Consider the following 19,626-nt stretch of genomic DNA (forward strand, 5'->3'; position numbering starts at 1 on the left):
AGCCCACCCTTCTATGAAGAGTGTTATCTCTTCCTTCTTTTCTCTTGGATGTGCTGAACAATTGTAGCATTCTATTATCTTAATTGTTCTTTGTTTCAATCTTTATTTTCCCTCTTTTTTTTTTTTCTTCAGATTGCTTCATTGTAGAAAACCTGCAGGTTTGAAATTACCCAGATTTCAGCCAGACCATTGATGTTATCTTGACACCTATTAGACGTGAATCAATTTTTTTTTATGTTTATAACCCATTCCTGGAGACAGGGAAAGTGACAGCTTTGATAAAGCAGGGAGCTAAGAGCTGCAGAGCATCTCTGCTGAGCCATGTTTAGTGTGAAACCTGTCACCTCACTCTCCTTTAATTGGGTTTCAGTCATCAGGAGGAGATGAAAGCTTTGGGCTGGTATTTGGATGTTAGGTTTCCAACAAACACACGAGCAGCTTTGGTTTCAGAGCAGGTTACAGCTCAGGTCATGGTTAATCTGCCTACGTGGTCTTAGAGTGGTTGCTGGCTTTCCAAGAAGGCCTGACCAGAAGAATTCCCTATTTTATTTGTGGTCTCAAAATATCCCAAAGATCTGCTGTGTTTGTTCATAGAGAGATGAGCCAAGTGACTTGAGATGCCAAGTCTTGAGTAACAAGTCTAGGAAAGAGAAACCTTCTGTAGTTAGTGAGCTGAATTCAGGTAATGATGCTCTTCCATTTCCCTTGCCAAAGCTGAGGACATGGCTTTGACTCCTTATTTAACAGGAGGTAGCTCTCTTTGTCCCTCAAGTCTCACTTTACTTGTGTCTTAGAGGACCTGATGCCCAAAGTAGTTTTTTCAAAAGAGAAGGAGTAGAGAGAAAAGCACAAGTACAGGAATATGCCAGCTGAATGCTAAAGTGTCAGTATTGATCAGTGTGTGCCCACCTGAATGGCCAAAAAACTCCTCAGAGGGAAAAACATCAGCCTTCCCAATTTTTATTGACCTTGTGAATCAAATACCTTGGCAGGCCAAGCTTAAAAATACTCTTTTTATAAACACATTGAAAGAAGGTTTGTTAGAGTGAGAACCCACAAAGTTAAGGATAAGCTTAGAAATTCACCTCTTCAATAAGTGCTGAGCAAATATGCTGAAAACGTCACTCGGATAAGGTCACTGAAGTGTTGCTTGTTTGACATGTTATTTATTCCCACCTCTGAAAGAAATCATTGGGAAATGATGGGTTAAAATAAAGTGTGTATCATGAAGGGGGGAAAAGCAAGACAAACTACATACAGAAGTCACATGGAAGTTTTACTGAACAGGAAGACAGAGTTTGTAAAACTACAAATATGGGAGAAGCATAGCTTCAAATCAAATAAAGGTGTAAGAGAGGGGACTGACATTAAACCAGGTAGAATGAAGGTGATTTCTGACAAAGCTTCATCTGCAGTTCCATCTTGTAAAATAAAACCTCTGACCCCTGGAATTGTATGTACTAAAGGAAAGATATGTAGAAGGGACATATTAAAGTTAGGAATTTGGAAGAGACGTTGTAGAATTAAGGCTCTGAGTGCTTTACACAGAACTGAATCTGTTGAGTTCACGAAGTTGTGTTTGGTGCATGAAATCTAGGGAGGTACAGCTGATAATTTATAATTTAAATTGTCTGTTTGAATGTGTTGAGGTGTGGAAAGGAGTAGAGTTTCAAAACTGTTTGTCTCCAAATCACAGAATCATTGAGGTTGAAAATGACCTCAGATCACTGAAACCAACCTATGACCCAGCACCAGCAGATCATGGCACTGAGTGCCATGTCCAGTCTTTCCTTAAACACCTCCAGGAATAGTAAATCCACCACTTCCCTGGGCAGCCCATTCCAATTCTAATCTTCATTTCTGTGAAGAAATTCCTCCTCTCACATCCTTTTGCATCTGAATACTGGCACAGGAATTCTGCTGATTTCTGCACAAAAGCCCACTTTTTGAGCAAGGGGACCCTGATGGACTGGGCAGAAGGCAAAGGAGTACCTGGAAAGGTGCTTTTGGTGTGTGACTCACACTCCTTGAGCTCAGTATTAACAAGTGAACTGAGGTGCTGATAGCTCTCCACAGCCGGGTGTGTAACATCTGACATCTTTTTGTATTCTGTGCTTGTGTGGGGACAGCTTGAATTATGCCTGAAGGTATTTTCCACTTCCACACACCCCATCTTCCAAAACCCCTTGACTCCTGACACCTAGCTACAGGCTGCATTGATTTTCCTTCACTGGTATAAAGACTTCAGCATGGATATCACTCACTGGCCAGGTCTTCACTGCTAATGAAAACCTCAGATTGCAAAAACACAGGAGATGTAGAGCTGTAGAGAAATGACACCTGGTTGAGACTGCCTCCCTGGTGCCCAGGATATTATCTCAAAGAAAACATTTGAAACCATGGCTCAGGAGAGGGATTCAAATAATATGAAAAGAGTGGGTTTAAACACATAATTTTATCTCATCTCCTCTACTCGTCTTCCTTTTGATGAAGCAAGAAAACATTTCCAGGAAACCTGAGCTGCTACTGCTTGGCCCATGGTGGGCAGGCTGAGATTTCAGAGAAAGGTTTGGTTTGTTTAAGTTATCTGAAATGATCAGTACCATCTTCCAGAGGTGCTGGTGGAAAAGTGCAGCTTGCTGCCAGGAACAAAAGAGACTGATCAAATCAATGCTTTTTGGATAAAGTGGGAGGAAAGAGTTGTGAGGAGTGTTCAATTAGCATTTCTTACTGCTAGGAGACCTGTTTACAGGCAACCAAGCAGATGTGAAGTGTTCCTTATGCAAATACTACTCTCCTACTTTTCCTGCTCTCCTCTACTCTTCCAGCTGAAGAAGAGATTCTTCAAGGTTGGCTGCTTCAAGGAAGATTGATTAAAATCAGCTGCAGTTTGACTTAATTGGATCCATGTGCTTGGAGAGGGAGCAGGACTAGTTAAAGTCCTCATAATTAGTTCACAGCTGATTGGTGAGAAAAATGAAACTCCAGTTAGAGTTCAGATAAGTGGATCTGTATGGATAAAAGACAAGTAGATGGTTTTTTTGTTTGTTTTTTTTTTTTTTTTACAAGGAGATGTGTTTGGGCTTGAAAATCACCTCTAGTCCTGTGGCTAAGCTGACAGCCTAATCCCTTTGAGCGTGTGCATGTGTATTTATGAGGCTAAATGGAAAGAGTCTGTATTTTCTGGCTTCTTTCTGGGTAAAAAAGAATCACCTGTGGATGCAGGCAGACCAGAAAACCTGATAGAAAACTGGGAGAGGATCTCAGGAGTAGACAAAACCCAACAAGACAGTTTGTCTGTGGGAAAGGTTCATGACTTGACACAAACTCTGGACTGTCCAACTTTGATTGCCATGTCCCTGCTCACAGCAGTAACTGGTTGTGTTTAGCCTCTCTGCCAGTCAGTAATGAGGCAACACTCTCAAAAATGCAGTATTATTCATACATATTGAAAGGATTGATTTTTGCCTATTTCGAAGCTGAGAAAGAGCTGACTACACAGTGTGGGGACAGTCATCAGAAAGCTTACCCCTGACAGAAGCTGGAGTTTATGTTAAACTTTGCTGTGTAGAATAGAAGGGACTGAATTGCCTATTACAGTGTCCTTGAGGAAGTGCCTGCTGGGTTTAGTTCTCCAGGAGTGAGATGTCCATGAATGATAGAAGTGCTGAATATCCAGAGCATTCACGTTTCTTTCTTACCCCTTATCTCTGCAACCTTTCTGATTGGGCTGGCCTCCTCCTTCTAGCACTCTATTTTGAGGGAATAACAAAACATCTGGGAGCTGTACCCCAGGGGAAGGTGGACAGAGAATGTTTCTCCTCTTTAAGCATTAATGACTCATTTTATGGTTAGGGCTTTGGCAGCCAGGCAGAGACTAGCTTAGAGTTAAGAACCCAAGGCAAAGCTGAGGTCATTTAACAGTCGAACTGTTCATTTTGTGACCAGTGAAGAATGATGAATGAATCGTTTACACTGTTATAAAACTTAAAAGGACATAGTCAGCCTTTCAAGGTTCTCTAATTGGCTTCTCAAATGCTCACAAGTCTTCTCCCTGGATTATCTCCATGCCTTCCCTTTTCACAAACTTCCTGTCCTTTTTTTAATTTTTGTTTTAGGCTTCATTAGATGGTTCTGGGCAAATCACTTGGCATCTCTTCACTCAGGTACTGCTTTTGGCAAGGTATAAAAACAAATTTGCGTGTATTCCAGAGGGACTTAATGATAAGATAGAATAACTAAGAGCATACAGCAGGAGACCCAGTAAAGAGAAGATGAAGAGAAGTGCAGGTGCAGGACTGCAGAAGGTTGGGTCATATTGTGCTGCCCCACTCATCCAGTGCATTGAGTTCGTGGGAGTGAGTGGGAGTGGATGGGGAACAGTGATTTGTGATCTGTTCCACAGTCTTCTGGATTTGCTCATTTTTTACAAGCAAAGATAATCTTCTAAATTCCACAGGCAGCAGCAGGTCTGCACTGACTTAGGGAGGTGTATCTGCTCAAGTGTATATAGGCAGAGACCACTCTGGGGATCACTCCACAGTTTTGCTCAAAACAGCAACAGAAAACATGAGATAAACAGACATCATGGGTAATAATTAATGACAGATCAGAGGTGTGTAATGCTTGCATAAAACAGGAAAATATTCACACAGGAAGCTGGCTTTGATTGAAGAAGGGGCCAGTGATCTTGGTTCTGGAGATGACAACAGCAGTGGAGATGGGATGGCACGGGCAGCAGCTGCCAGGGGCAGAGGAGCACCATGGAGTCACCCAGCATGTCCTGGTGGTTGGCCTGAGCAACACCTGAGCTGTTACACCACCTTCACTTCAATTAACTCTTGAGCTGGGTAGGAGAAACTAATTCTGAAATGCTCTGCTGTGTGGGTGTCCCTGATGTTCACAGGAAGCTGCTAAGGGGATGGGCTAAAGTGGCACCCAAATGAAGGGGAGGGAAAAGAGCTTCCACTATAATGTGCCCATAAATTGTGCAGGAAGGATTATACATGTTATTCGGGAAAAAACATTGTGTATTTTGTGCCGTATGGATTAGGTACTGCAGGAAATCCTGGAACTGGTGTAAAATGGAAGGAGTGTAGAACCTGCTGTGATCCAGCCCCTGGGGATTATGTGACACTGAATTAGCTGGGGCTATGCAAATATTTGTACATGTTAATTCTAAATACATTGCTGCTATTAGAATTAACAGAAATTAGAAACATTCCACTAGAGCAGAGAGGATAAGCGTAAACATGTCATTTACTTGTAGGTTTGTCATTAGGTGGTTCAAGGAGAAGCTGTTTGATGGCCTTGGTGGCTCCGATAAATGTGATGTGCAAAGTGGATGTCGAATGAATCAGGGACACACACAGAACAGACTTGCTAATGTTTGTTAACATCAGGGACCACGAGGGCATAGATTCACATTTGTGCAGGAAAATTTTATCAACATGCCCTTTAAAAAAATTTTTAAAGGAATTCGTACATTGAATATTAAACACCTGAAGCTCTATAAATTCTACTGCCAGAGCTGCCACCGCATTGTTTATTTCATGCAACACCTTTCTCCGAGTTCTGCAGAAACTGATTAACATTTGCATAATACATTTAACATGAAAATCCAGAATAAATTCATTAATGTTCTCCTGCCACTACCCTTGAAAATATCAGCAGCTGTGTGGCATCACAAAGCTCATTAGAAGGGGGGGGGGGGGGGGGGGAGGAAGGGATTTCCTGAACAACTCTGGAACAGGAAAGGTCAGTGCACTGAGTGTCAGCACCTGAGCAGCAGCACCAGAAGCTCAGAGCAGGCAGGGAGAGCTGGGCCATGGGAAATGTCCTGCAGGAAAAGGTCACTTTACCACTACACAGGAAACATGAACTTTAGGAGGTACCATCCATGCTGGAGTAGAAAAATTGAGCACCAAATGCAGATGAGGATGCTGCTACACTAAGGAGGAGGTTGCTCCTACAGCATGGGTGTTCTGCAGGGGCAAGCAGCAGGAAATTGTTCCAGTCCTTCTGTGGTATTAGAAAGCTGTCTTGGAACAACTTTGGTTTTCTGAACAGGTGTTGCAAAATAAACAGTGATGTTTTAAAAGTTGTGCAAAGCTTAGTTGCATTTAGTGGCACCAGACCACTAAATCTGGGGTGTGTGCCCTGCCTCCGTGGGAGTGTGGGGGTGGAGACACCACTCTTGTTGGTGCTCTTGTATGGTAAAAGGAGTAACAGTGTACAAAAATTAGTAATTTCAGCTGCAACTGCACATTCAGACTCTCAGTTGTGTATTTAAATTCCCACCCAAAAACTTCCAATGCGTGCCAGTGAAGTAGTAGTAATCAGCAACTCCAGAAGGCTTCTGTGTGTTTCACTGATCCCCAGAACCACCCTGTGGGTGAAAGCCAAGGCTGATGAGACAGAAACAACCATTTTAAAATGAGACTTCACTTTTGAACTCCTCTAATCTTACTTATCGCACAAAGAAAAGGCAAAGTTTCAGGAAGCTATAAGAGTGACTGTCCCTTTATAGTTTTCTTGTTTTTATTTGTAGTCATTCAGTGGCACAAATTAGTTTTCAATTGTTCTTTCTTCATTTTTCTATTATTTTTCTGCTGCTTTGAATTCTGCTTCCATGTCACAGAAACAAAACAAAAATGTCATTTAGACCTGTAGAACGCAAATAATGCTTTGCCAGGTTTGTTTACTGAAGCTTTGTGCTTTCTCTCAGACTTTTATGAGTACCATGTCCATGAGTTGCAGCTCTCTCCACATTAAGCTTCTAGCTTTTCCTTACTCATTACCATTTCAGCCTTTGGTTGATGACCCAATTATTTCTGAGTTTTAGATTAAAACAAAGTAATAGGTCGCAGTTTCATGCTGCCCTTGTCTTTGCCATTTCTGTTGTGGTCTGGCTTTGTAGAGTCCAAATTTTCAGTAATATTCTTCAGCAGTTTTATTCTTCTGATAAAGATACTCTGGTTGTGGTGCCGTATTTTTCCTCTACTACCTGGTGTATGTAAAACTTGACACCATCTCTAGGAGACAAAAGGCCAGGATGTGTCACCCAGATTCTGGAAAAGAAATAAGTCAGAATTTAATAATGTTTCCTCTGAGCGTGTGATGAGGGGAAGAGGAGAAATCTGCCTGTTTCATGTCACAGTGAAGAGTGGGCAGTGTTTGTAATGATGTTAAAAGATACATGAGGAAATGGGGAGATGCTCTGAGCTGAGGTACTGGTGGGGGTGGCAGTGTGCATCAGAGAAACACATTTTTGTGTGACCTCTGTCAGGGGGATTCAAGCATGTGACATGTTCATACCTTATCTTGCTTGCCTCAGAACTCTTCCCTTTGATCAGACTGACCTACCACCTCTGTGACACTTGGAGGCAGAGATTTACATTAAAAAAAATGGGTTTTCTCTGAAGAATTTATTTGAATATTAGGAAGGAAAGTCGACATGTCTCTGTCACTCAGATGTGTGGCATTGAGCATTCATCTGCAGTGCAGGCTCGTGGTGTGCCCAAGGGGTAAGTGGGGAGAAGTAACACCCCAATAACAGAGCACACCCTGAACACACATCAGGATTCAGGCCTTTCCTAGCCCAAATTTGGCTCAATTTCCATTTGCTGTTGTTTGATAAGACTTTAAAGAGACAAGGATCCAGAAAAGTGAGAAAAAAGTAATTGGTTTTGACAGCTTTCCTGGCTAGATTTGAAAGACAGGTAACCGTGGAATGGAAGAATGGAAGATTATGACTAATTTAGCTAGAAAGGCTGTTGCGTTTAAATGAGGATGGACAGTTTGAGTGGCAGGGTAAGTGAAGTGCTGTGAGAATCTTTTTTAAAAAATGAGCAGTGTCCCATGAGGGGGTTCTGCACGTTCAGGAGGGGAGGTGCCTGGAAAGCCCAGCTGTGTTCCATGCAGGTAGGAGGGCTCCCAGGTGACCCACCCCAGCCTGCTCACCTGAGCATGGGGCTCAGCTCCAGCAGGAGCTCTGCTGCTTCCTCTGATTGCCATTTAAACACCACATTTCCTAAATGATGCAGCAGCTCTGTGCCTGTACTTTGCATTTTTGGCAGGATGTTTAAAACGAAATAAAAACTCCCTGAAAGCTGTTGTGTGTGTTGGACATGACAGAAGATGCTCAGTTGAGATTGTGACCTTTCAGAACAAAGACATTGCTTTTGAAAAGGAGGTTCATTGTGCTTCTGGCTCTAGTAAGATGAAAAACTTGAAAAACCAGTAACATGAAGGCTGTGCAGCAAGGATGAGCTCTCCAGAGATCCTCTTGTGTATTTTTGGTTGTCTTCCAGTGGATGCATTCCTTCTGTCTGTGCAGTGCTACCACAATCAGTAGTAATTACAGAAATTTTCTCATTTTTCTGAGTAGAGGGATGTGAAAAGCTGTTGACAGCAGACTGCAAGGGAGCTCAGCTGTGGAGCTGCTTTCCCTCCAGATCCAACACAGCCAGAGCTGCTGACCTTAAAGTTATTTCCCAAGGAGACAGGGCTTGCCCAGAGGTCAGTCTGTTCAGTGTGCAAGGAAAAGTGTGATTAGATGTGTGTGAGCTCTTATGATTAATATTAACATGGTGGAGCTGCCTGAACATTTAAATACAACACTGGGGAATTTAATTTTTTATATATATATATATATATATATGTTTGCAGACAATTACTAGAATGCATGTCAATGTATTTAAATGTAGGCATGGCTTGATATAGATGGGTGCAAAATAGGAATATCACCTACACTGGCTCAACAAAATCCAAATGCCAAGTGGCTGTGCCATGGTGGCACATAGACAGGAACTTCTACAGCCAAATAGTTTGAGGATTGAATGTCAGTGTCTTCTGATTTTCCTGCTTTTTCAAGGTTTCTGACATCTTCTCAGTGTGATGCTTCTGTTGACTGCTTAGAAGACAGCTCTGTGTCTGTATCTTGAGATTTTTATGTGGTCCATTCTCTCAAGCATCCTAGAGAAAAAAGACCCACTTGGACATGATGCAAAGCAGACCTATTGGTCAATTCACAAGTGTATTCCTCCTAAGCCTACCCTTTCATCCTTCCCATTTTAGTTCCTTGGTTGTTGTTGCCTGCTCCCAGGGGATCAAAAAGATAGTCTTGAGTCCTTTAGATATGTGTGAAAGTTAGAGATGATGTCCTTCTACTGATTGACTTTATGATAACTTGAAAATTTTTATCTGGGCAAGGCTGCTTCTAAAGTGAATTTGTCTTCAGGCAGGCAGCTCAGGATAATGTTGAATTTGCTGGTTGGAGCAGTTAACTCAAAGCTGTTCAGAATCCAATAGATTGCCCCATAGCCATTCCTCTTATTGTTTCAGTTTATCCACAAATCTCTCTTACTCTTGTAAAATTGAAATGAAGATGAGACGACTGTCCCCATCTGAAAAGATTTCAGTGCTGCTTGAAGTCTCCTTGCACTGGCAGAGAAAACAATTGAGCTTTGAGCTTGAACTGAGAGACAGATAAGATCACCAGGAGATTTCCACAGCAAATGCAGAATATATTCTTCTCCAATGGATTCTTAGTGCTGTCTGGCAACTAATTGAATTTCTTGGTTATGAAGGGAGAGGGGACTGGGTTGGGGTTTTTTGGTGTTTGGTGGGTTTTTTTAAAGCTCCTAACTTTTGTGAAGATAGGAAGTAAACCACGGTTTCTCTGCATGACACGGGATGTGTGTTAGACATGGGGGAAGCTAATTAAAATGTCACAATATTTACATGAGGGTGATGAGGCAGAAAAGACCAATCGCTTCCTTCATTCTAGGAATTTGTCTGTGTCCCTGCTTCTGTCTCCTCACTGTGAAATCTGCAAGTAATTCATGCTCTGGAGGTAGGAATGAGGCCACTGGGTAAATCTGGCCTCTCTCTCTCACTGGAGTAAAGCAGAAAATAAATTAAATCCATTCTTACTCTGCTGCAATTACTAAGGCAGTCTCACTCCAGCTGGGCAATAGCAAAGATGCTGGTTCCTGCTGTCCCATCGTAGCCAACACTGGTACACTCTGCCAGAGGACCAGTGCTGGCAGAGGTTAGCACTGGGGCAACTGGGAAGGTTCCACAGCCAATCTTTTTCAATGCACAGCATGTGAGGGGACAGAAGCAAAGCAGCATCCGCCTCTTTCCCATCCTTTTGTTTAGAAGTACGAAGTGTGTCCTGGAAAACCAAGGGAATGATGGAGATAATAACACACCCTTTGGTGTATTCTTTGGAAACACTCAAATAGCCAAGAGGTGGTCCAAGCCTTACAGCCTGCATCATTGAAAACCACTGAACAACAGCAAAATGAAAAAAAGGAAAAAAAAAAGAAAAAGAAAAAAAAGGATGATCATCGGGGAAATTGCAGATAATTAGAATGTGGAATGATTAACATTAGTTAGTGTGCTGCATTGGCAAGGACTGTGCAAGTTGACATGATGGGCCTCTTTCATATCAAACATGCAGTTTTTCAACATTCAGTTTAACACTTTCATGTGACTTTAACAGAGTTCACAGCTGAAACAATCATTTGGTGCTCGTGTAACATTGCACAGTACCTTTCCTCTCCTGTGGCTACTAGAAGGACCTTCTTTTTTTCCCTTTTGTGCCTACTGATACTGAAGGATCAAAGCCACTCTCAATATGGAATTCTTCTACATTGTTTTGAATGACAGCTAGACATGAATTCCTGGGCATTTTCTTCCTGTTGTGCCTGATGGAAATGAACTTCCCTAAAAAAAAAGTCTCTGAAATTTCAGAACATGGTTGTCTTCTTCTCAGGAAGAAATATAGGGACTCAGAATATCATATGCTGATACTAAAAAAAACCACTTTTTTAAAGTCTACTTTATAGTTGGGTCAGAAGACCCTCTCTGTTTATCATCTTTAATGTTTGCAGATTCCTCCTGCCAGCCCTAGTGTGTGGGCCCTTGGATTTGCCAAAGCGAAACGGGTGCACGAAATGGGATTTAACACCACATTTAATAGCTGTTTTTTTGACCTGAGTTTGGAGCAAAACTTGGAATGCAGAATGATCTCAGTGGTCCCTGTCTCTACTGATGGTTGCAGACCAGTAAACATTAGTTCTCCTTTGATTACTACCAAACCTGCTGGCTCATGAATGGACCTGGGCATTAGATGTTTTGTCTCCCTCCATTTTCCCAGGATCTACAGTGGCTTTCTGCTTGCTGTGCTTAGACGTGGGCTGGTGTCTGGTGTTTGTGCTGGGGCGCTTCTGGATACCACAAACTTCCTCCACCTCTGCACTGATACTGAGATCAGGCACATCCTTCATTGCAGCTGATAAAATCTGCTGGTGTGCTGTGGCAAAAAATCCCTTGATCTCAGTGGTGCTTTTCTTTTTTCTTGTACCCCTTTACTATGTAAATAAAACTTTTTTTTTTTTTTTTTCTGTAAGATGTTGGAGAGCACAGTGCCCAAGCCCCCATCTCTGCTCGGGGCCCTCGGAAAGGAATTGCAGTCACGCAGGTGTGCAGTGAATATGGAGAGGGTGTTTGGTGTGGTTTGTATTTTGTGGATTATTTTCTCGCTCCTCCTGACCCTATCTCAAATGAAATTCCTGCACTTCATCCTTCCTCTGGGCTGGGCAATCAGCAGCTGCAATCGAGGGCTGTAAGGAGGCAGTGGTTGGGCATACAAAGCAGTTGTATTAGGGCTGAGCAACCAGGACTAATGGGGAGCAAGGCTGGGAGCAGAGACAGAAATATGGCAGAATAAGATTCATTAGGAATCAGATTCAATAACTGTAAAATGATGAGAAGTTTATGATCAAAGGCTTACTTCGAGCATTTTAATGACACAGTCATTTAATCCGTTTAAAGCAGATAGATAAGGAGTTAAGTGAAATCTACAGCAGCTGCCTTTCTGAGCTGTTTATGAACCTGTTGAAGGCTACAGAACACTGTGAAAGGCACAGGATGGATGCTTGCTGCAGTAATTGTATAGTATGTAATGGGCTACCAGGCTTTACAGGCTGATTTACATATGAGGTCGGTAAAACTTAATGCAAACACTTGTGGGTTTTGTTATTAGTGTGTGTAGTTCCTCAGCTATTTTTAGTGTGTGCGCTACTAGCAAGAGTACAGAATGAAGGAAAGAGCAGAGTTATTTAAAAACCCTTCTGTGCCAGGATATTTCATTCCCAGTGGGTGTATCTCCTCTGGAGGTAACATCAGTATAGGCTGTTGTGGTGACAAGATTCAGATGGGCTCTGACACTCAAACCACCAGGTCATCAACCATAGAAATTATGCATCTGAAAAAACCCAGGAGGGTCAAGGGGGCACATAAATTCTTTCCCATCCTCTTCTTCTACTGTTGCACTTCTGCCACCCTCTTGTCTTTCTCTTGGGCACCCTCTTTGGTTGGCTAACTTCTTTCCCAGCTTTTCTTGACAAACACTTAAAAAGTCTCATGGGACAGTTGGTGGCATTTTGCTGCCTGTGCCCACAGAGTACAGCTCGACTCAGTCCCTCATTCTCACAAGCCTTTAGCCTCCTGGACACCACGAATTACATTTGGAGTGCTGCACATGCCTGTGGACTTCACCTTTTTCTATTTCTCAGGTATTCACTCTCACCTTCAAAACTCTCCCAACACACACAGGTTTATAACAGCTCCTACATCCCACCTGCTCCTTCCCTTCCCCTCACTTAAACCCTTGGTCCTGTGCACACACTGCTGTGGAAAAGCAAGCAGAGGGGGCTCTTTCTCTACTCACAGCTCAAGGCTTGTTGAGCTGCTGGAAGCAAAGTAGCTGCTGCTGCATTGTTTAAGGCCATGTTACAGCCTTGGCTGTGCGTGATGCAGACACAAGATCAGAGCTGGTATCGAGCTGGTAGGGAGCAGGGAGAATTTCCCAGGGCTCCAGGCCATCTTGTTTTCTACTTACACAGAAAGTTGCTGTCCCGCAGTGGTATTGATTAGTTTTAAAATAGGGAGGTGATAAATGGAGATTTCAGGTGGTTCTGGTCAATGTGACTGCAAGGGATGGAGCGATTTAAATCGAGTCTGGAATATCTTACCTTACCTCATGCTGATTTTCCTAGGAGGGATCTGCTTATGGCTGAGAGGAGCTGTGTGCTCCCATGGAGGGGCCTTCTCAGCTCTCTTCGCTTGTGCTTTGCACAGGAGCCACCTGCATCCTCTTCCTCCAGCTCCTCTCCCCCACACCTGCTCCCTTTCTGCTGGGGTGTTTGGGATGCTTGTCACAGCTGCTCAAAGGCTGCTGCATGTCTGAGAGACCAGCCAAGGCTGAAGGTTACAAATCCCTTGCAGCATCCCCTGGCAGCCAGGTTATAGATCTGGGTTTAAGCAACCTTGGGTCCACTGTCAATCTGCATGTTCCCATTTCCTGAAAGAGAATTGAAAAATATTTGTCTGGTTTGAAAATAAGTAAAATTTGCCTTTTGAAATGCTGGCACAAGCAGACAAATCTCTCATTACTCTGCTCCCCTGTTGCTCCCCTGTGTCCCTGTGTTTTTTCAGCTACCGTTCTTTCTCAAGAACTTAGAGACTGAGCACTTGAGAATTCACTTGTAGAAAGTAGTATACAAAAAGCTGGATTTTAATTCATCTTCTCCCTTCAAGTATCTTGTTCTTTGAGGATGCCCGTTGCACTCTGTTTGCACATGACTGTTTCAGTGATGATAATGCTTTGAACTAGCAGTATCTGCCCAGATGAGAACTGGCAGTGCAGCACAGTGACTTACCCACAATAAAAGTAGTTCTCCACCCCTAACCCTGTGTCAGGAGCACTGGAACCAATTTTTAATGAATGCAAGGTTTGTCTGTGGTAGCACAAAACCAATCCCTGACAGAAGCCCAAATTAGCAATAAGGTTGTTGTAAGCAAAAAACTCAGGACTCAGGCTCTCCTCTTCAGTTATTTATACATATTTGGTCAATTAAGCTTATGTCTGGAAAAGCAAAACTTCCATGTAAATGATCATGGGGGGAGAGGCAGAAGAGAAAGCTCAGCAGCAGCAAGAGGAAGATGGTGCCAAAGCAGAGCTGGGGGTATGGCTGGGTTACTGGCAGTGCACAGGTCTGGCAGGCAGGAGGTGATGCCACTTCCAGCTGTTGTGGGTGTGACTGAGTGCAGGTGGCTTCTGTGGAATCTGTAGATAATATCCCTGAAATGTGGTCACTTGTGCTGTGAAGGAGATGCTCAGGCCCTTGGCCACAGCAGTCCCTGGTGGCACAGTATGGTTTGGAGATCACAGAGGGAGGGAAACAATTCTGAAAGAAAAAGGTTTTGCAGTAACACGTTTCCTTTGAGCATCTGTCACACTTGTCCAAATCTGTCAGGTTTGGTCCATTGTCAGATTCTGGCACAGTTAAGTTTATCTGGAACAGTTCTGGATTTCTTTGGACACAGCTGGCTGATCTTCCCAGAGATTACATGGACTGCCCAGCCTGGTAACCCAAAAGTTGCTGACCGTCTCACCTGGCAGAGCAGCACTCCTTGTTCTTTGCCTGGTAGTATTCCATTTTTTTCCCATAGGAAACTATCCCATTTAACAGCTTTTGAGAGAGGCAAACACATTTGTGTGTGGTTTAACTTAATATACAGGCTGCAGAGCTGAAGTGAAGGCACTGATCAGTTCTTACAGTTGAGATAACATTCAGAAAACAAATTAGAGTTTGCGGTTGGTACGGATCCAGGCAGAATTCATAAAACTGAATAGTATTTTCGAGTTGAATGTGGACAAACTTATTATGGATCCAGAGAAACCAGGCATGTATTGAGGAGCTAGAGATATTTGTGATTTTTTTTTTTTCTTATTAGTATAGAGAGGCAACCATGTTATGGTCTCCTGTAGGGCAATTGTAATGTGGGTTAGAATTACAGGCAGTGGCAAGGAGATATTTGGGGGGAACAAAGGCTGAGGGTAGTGGGCTGGGTTTTATCTATTGCAGAGGACCAGTGTGCAGCTGGCTGGTGAAGCTGGCTTTCCCAGTGTGGCAGCTCATGATGTTCTAGGTCTTTCCTGAGGGCAGGACCATAAATTTTTATCTGTCTGAAACTGTGCTTGAGGCACATGAAGAACCACTGTCACAGTGTTGTTATTGTGAGTCGTTCATTCTGGAGCAGAAATAATGCAGGATTCCAGGGGGAAATTGTGCTTTTTCAAGGTGTTTGCTTTTCTGCTCCCCTTCTGCTTCCCCTTCTGCAGTCCTTCAGGTGCCTCCCCAAAAGTGCTCAAGACTTGATGCCCTCCCTTCAGAGGGCAGTTGTGGGAGATGGGTGGGAGAATGGCAGCAGGATGTTAGGTGGAAGTGTGAGAAATAGTTTGTTAAAGCTTTGTCTTTAATGAAGGTGAACACGTGTGCAGAATGGTTATTTTACAAAGAATGTGTACACATGGTCAGGGGTGTTGCAGATATAGGTGTGTTTGTGTTTGTGACTTGTAGAGCTTTCACATCTCTGTCCATCTTTGTTTCTCTCTTCATCATCTCTCAGAAAAGTAGGTCTTGAATTGACTTTACTCCCTTTCAGTCAGGGTGGAGGCTCCCTAATGTAAAGCCTGGGGATCAAGAAAGATGGCATGTGACAAATCTGTTTCCATTCTCTGATTTTTTGCACTCTTAATCACCAAATAACCCTTGTAATTTTCCAATGAGCTGGATTACATCTGTAGGGATGAGCATCCACATGTTCAAGTTGTCGTTACGACTGTGAGAAAGACATTTCCCTCAGGGAAAAAATGGCACAATCTCAGTGGCTGGGTCTTAAGTATCATTCTGATTTTTCCATCACCTGAGGATTTGAGCAGCACTGCCACTCTGGAATATTGAAATGAGCATAGATTTGAAAGTATTTTTATATTTAGAGGCATTGATTCTGATATAATTTCTCTACAAATTAAAACTCTCCTTGAAAAAGATTAAACTGTCAGTGATAACATCTAAGTTCTTGTTATGTCTAAGAGGAATAAATGCTGAAGTTACAGAATTGTCTGGAGGCTTAGAAAGTAAGAGAGGGAATTAATGATATGAGAGAGATTGGATAACACTTTTTTGAATTGGAGGAAGTGGAATGAATTGAATTAAGAGGTTTACGGCCAGAAAAGAATACCCATTATTCTGATATAACACAAAAATACAGTTTTAAGAGAAAACTGACCAGTGACTCCTGGTTGCTCCATAGACTCTTTTTAATAAGATACCAAGTATTGATTTAAAGACACTAAGTAACAGACAATGTATTGGTTTCCTTGGTTAGCCATCCCTATTAAAAATATATATTATTTCCATTTCATTGGCTTCACCGTGAAGTGAAGCTATCAGGTTCTCTCTATGCTTTTGTTTGCTACATTAAAGAACCATTTAGTGTCAGATTTCCACCGAAAACCCAGATCAAATTGCTTCTGCCTTCTCCATGGCAAATGAAATAGTTTGATTTCCGTTAATTTCTCAGTGGAAGATGTGTTTTTTCAGACCATGAGTCATTCATTGAAATCTTCTCACCACTTTCCTTACTTTTCAACAACAGCCTCACCCCTGCACACCTCACCTGGGTGTGTTATCACCGTAGGGGTCTCATCAGTGCTGCCTTCAGGGACAGTATTGTTTCTTTAATCCTTCCTGCTCAATGATACATAAAGATCCTGGCTGTTCCTTGTCTTTTTTTTTTTCCCCACAGCATTAAATTAGATGTAACCCTTAGTTATTAAGTGTGGCCTGCTCACAGACACTGTCTTCCAGAAAGCACCTACTGTGTTGTGTACCTGAGGCTGTTCTGCTCTCTGGGATCTCTCACGGTGCATTTTGAATTCATAGGGAATGATTGTGCCTATGCACAATCAGATTTCTAAGCTCTCTTTGTGGGCTTTATTGTTTGCTACAATTCTGCCTTTGTGTTATCTGCATATTTTAGTAAGGTTTTATTATTTTCTTATGTATCTTAGAGAATGTGTGCTGTATACGATCGACCAAAGAAGCAATTCTTGTTGGGAAGGTTACAGGGAAATGTCACTATTAGTTCATCAGATTTTGGGCCATTTAAAAACTGCCATCGTCTGATTTTGCATCATGCTGGTTTAAAAGAAAATGTGATTTTGATACCGAGGCAAATATATTACAGAATTCCTATTCTGTAATGTCAACACAGTTATCTTAGTTAACTAGACTTGAAATCTCTTCAAGTCTGTTTGACAAGACCTGTTTTCCATGAAATTGTGTTACTTGCTTTTTCTGATCTTTTTTTCTAATGGAGTTATGTATCAGTCCTGTCTTGTGAGTTAAGGAGATTCAGTTTTCTGCATTCTGGAAGCTTCATGAAAAGTGAACAAGGCAGCAGATAACTCGATCTGTATGAGGCGAGCTGGTTAATCTCATTTTTCAGTCTTCACAGTCTATTCACCAGCCCTTGCTGTCTCATTCTGACTGCAGTAAAACGTGCAGATCAATACTGCCAATGGGTGATTAGCAATTTGCAAACTCCAGTAAGTGAATACATCCGAGTCAAGGTTTGAAGTTGAGGAAGAAAGTGGAGGAGGAGTGATTGAGTGGGCTGAAATAATGAAAACAGATATTTCCTCTCAAGTGAAATGTAAGCATTGTTGAGCTCTGTTAAGCAAGATGATGGCAGAGATTTGTACTCCTTTCACAGTGATTACAGAAAATAATATTTTTTTCTGAAATCACTGACATAAAATGTGCTTTTTCCTTATCACCCCTCTTGATCTTTTTTTCCTCTGCTTTTGACCTGCTGGAGGATAAAAATGTCTAAATTTATGCAAGGGAGATGTTTATCATTGTTCCTGAGGCCACTTTTTGCTTGTTCAGTCAGATGAATTCCAAGGTGCTTGTCTATTACTCAGTTTCAGGCAGCAGAAGATCCCTGGTTTCTGTCAGTATATTCCATAACAAAGACAATTTTGGGATTCTGCTTGTGAAGATAGCTCAATAAATACCTTTAGCTCCCCTGGAGACCCTGTGTACTGCCAAAGAGTGCAGCTGAAGTAGCAGTGATTTTAAGGTACTAAAACTGCATTAAAAACAAATCAGTAACTGAAATATGGGAAAGGACCAGGTAGTTCCTACAAGGAAGGAAAATTGCATTGTCCCTAGCAAATGTGGTCTGACCCCTGAAATTCAGGGTGATTGTGTGCTTAAAGATGCCATCTGAAAATCTGTGCTTAGAGAAGTACAGGAAGGCTCTCTTTCAGGTTTGCTCCCATGAAGTTGAAAAGATGCCTTCTCAACTGAGCCAGGCTGTGTTTCCAAGTTATGCATGTGCTGTCTAATTGAAACTTAATGGGAAAGAAGTAACTACCACAGTGCAGGAGATGTTGTGGTAGCTGTAATGTAAGGCTGAGCTGTCCTCTCCTCCCTGGATTGTTACACAAAGGCTGGAGAGCTGTGTTCTCCCTGAGAAACACCAGAAAAGTCACATTTCCCCTCATCCACCATTTTCTTTCATAAAAATACTGTGATGTATGTAGGCAGTGAGGAAAGTGATGATAAAAATCAAAGCCTGAGTTTCATACAGAAGGAAGTACTGTTTTGAAGGAGGTTTTGTAGGGTTCTAACAGTTTAGAGATTGACCCAGCAGTCATAATTCTGGAAAAACCTGGCAGTGAAATTTAAAATCATTGCCCCTTTGCATCTCTGTGTAAAATGTACTGGTTGGTCTCCAGTCCATTAGCACAATGATGTAAAACTGGTGAAATAAAATCAAACTGGAGGCAGGACAGTTGTATTTCAGACCATTAAGTCATGCATTGTTGTTAGGACAGTTTTGTGTCTACCAAATATATTTCAAGGTAGATTCAAACTGGGTTTGGCTCAACTTTGCAGCAGTCTAAATGTAAATAAGGAAAATGTGTTGTTGGGGATGAAGTGATGTAAGTCAAGTTTAGCATGTTTGACAGAGACATTTTGCTAATGGGTTGGTGATCCCAGTGTGACTTTTTAAGGCATTCTGCCATATCTTTGGTTCAAACTGCATTTACTTGAAAAGACATGAATAGTAATTGAAGCTTTGAAGGCAAGCAAGAAGTATTTTCCCCCAGGGAAAGCCAAGAAGGGATGTTTAAGCAGATGGTTGTGCTGATGGAAGTCCCCATGTGAACAGTCTGACCCAGCACATGGGGTATGAAACGTTGGGGGATGTAGTTTATGTCACCTACAGAGATGCAGCTGAAATTGTGAAACCTGTTCTCTTGCCAGAGGTGGTTTTCTCTTTATCGTAGGAATAGAAGTGTTTAAACTGCAATTTTGCTCCATTGCCAAGGCTCAGGTGAATTCCTTGTGCCATGTGCTCCTTCTCTCCCCTCTGCTTCATCTCACCCTGTGATGTTGCAGCTTGAAATTCCCCTTCACAGCCCAGGAATTTACTCCTGTGTGAAGACTTTCTGGGTCTTGTCAGTACAATGGGTGAAGCACAGCTGAGTTACCAGCTCTTGCTTTCTCAGGCCATACATAACTAGTGAGGGTTTTGATTTAGTTTTGATGTCATGTAGTTTATAAATATGCATGAGGATTTAGGATTATTTAACTGTGCTTTTTAATTCTCCTTGCATTGCTGACTCTTCTAGTTGAGGGTTTCTTTGTATGCACAGCAACCTCTTCCATGACAACCCTGTTCTCACTGCCT

At 42.3% G+C, this 19,626-nt stretch overlaps 1 protein-coding gene across 1 annotated transcript in view; it reads left to right on the forward strand.

Moving 5' to 3' along the window:
• Positions 1–19,626, forward strand: part of MAD1L1 (mitotic arrest deficient 1 like 1) — a 343,907-nt gene that overhangs the window by 192,502 nt on the left and 131,779 nt on the right. The window lies entirely within an intron of this gene.

Source organism: Cinclus cinclus, chromosome 16 (genome assembly GCF_963662255.1).
Source record: "Cinclus cinclus chromosome 16, bCinCin1.1, whole genome shotgun sequence".
NCBI lineage: Eukaryota > Metazoa > Chordata > Aves > Passeriformes > Cinclidae > Cinclus > Cinclus cinclus.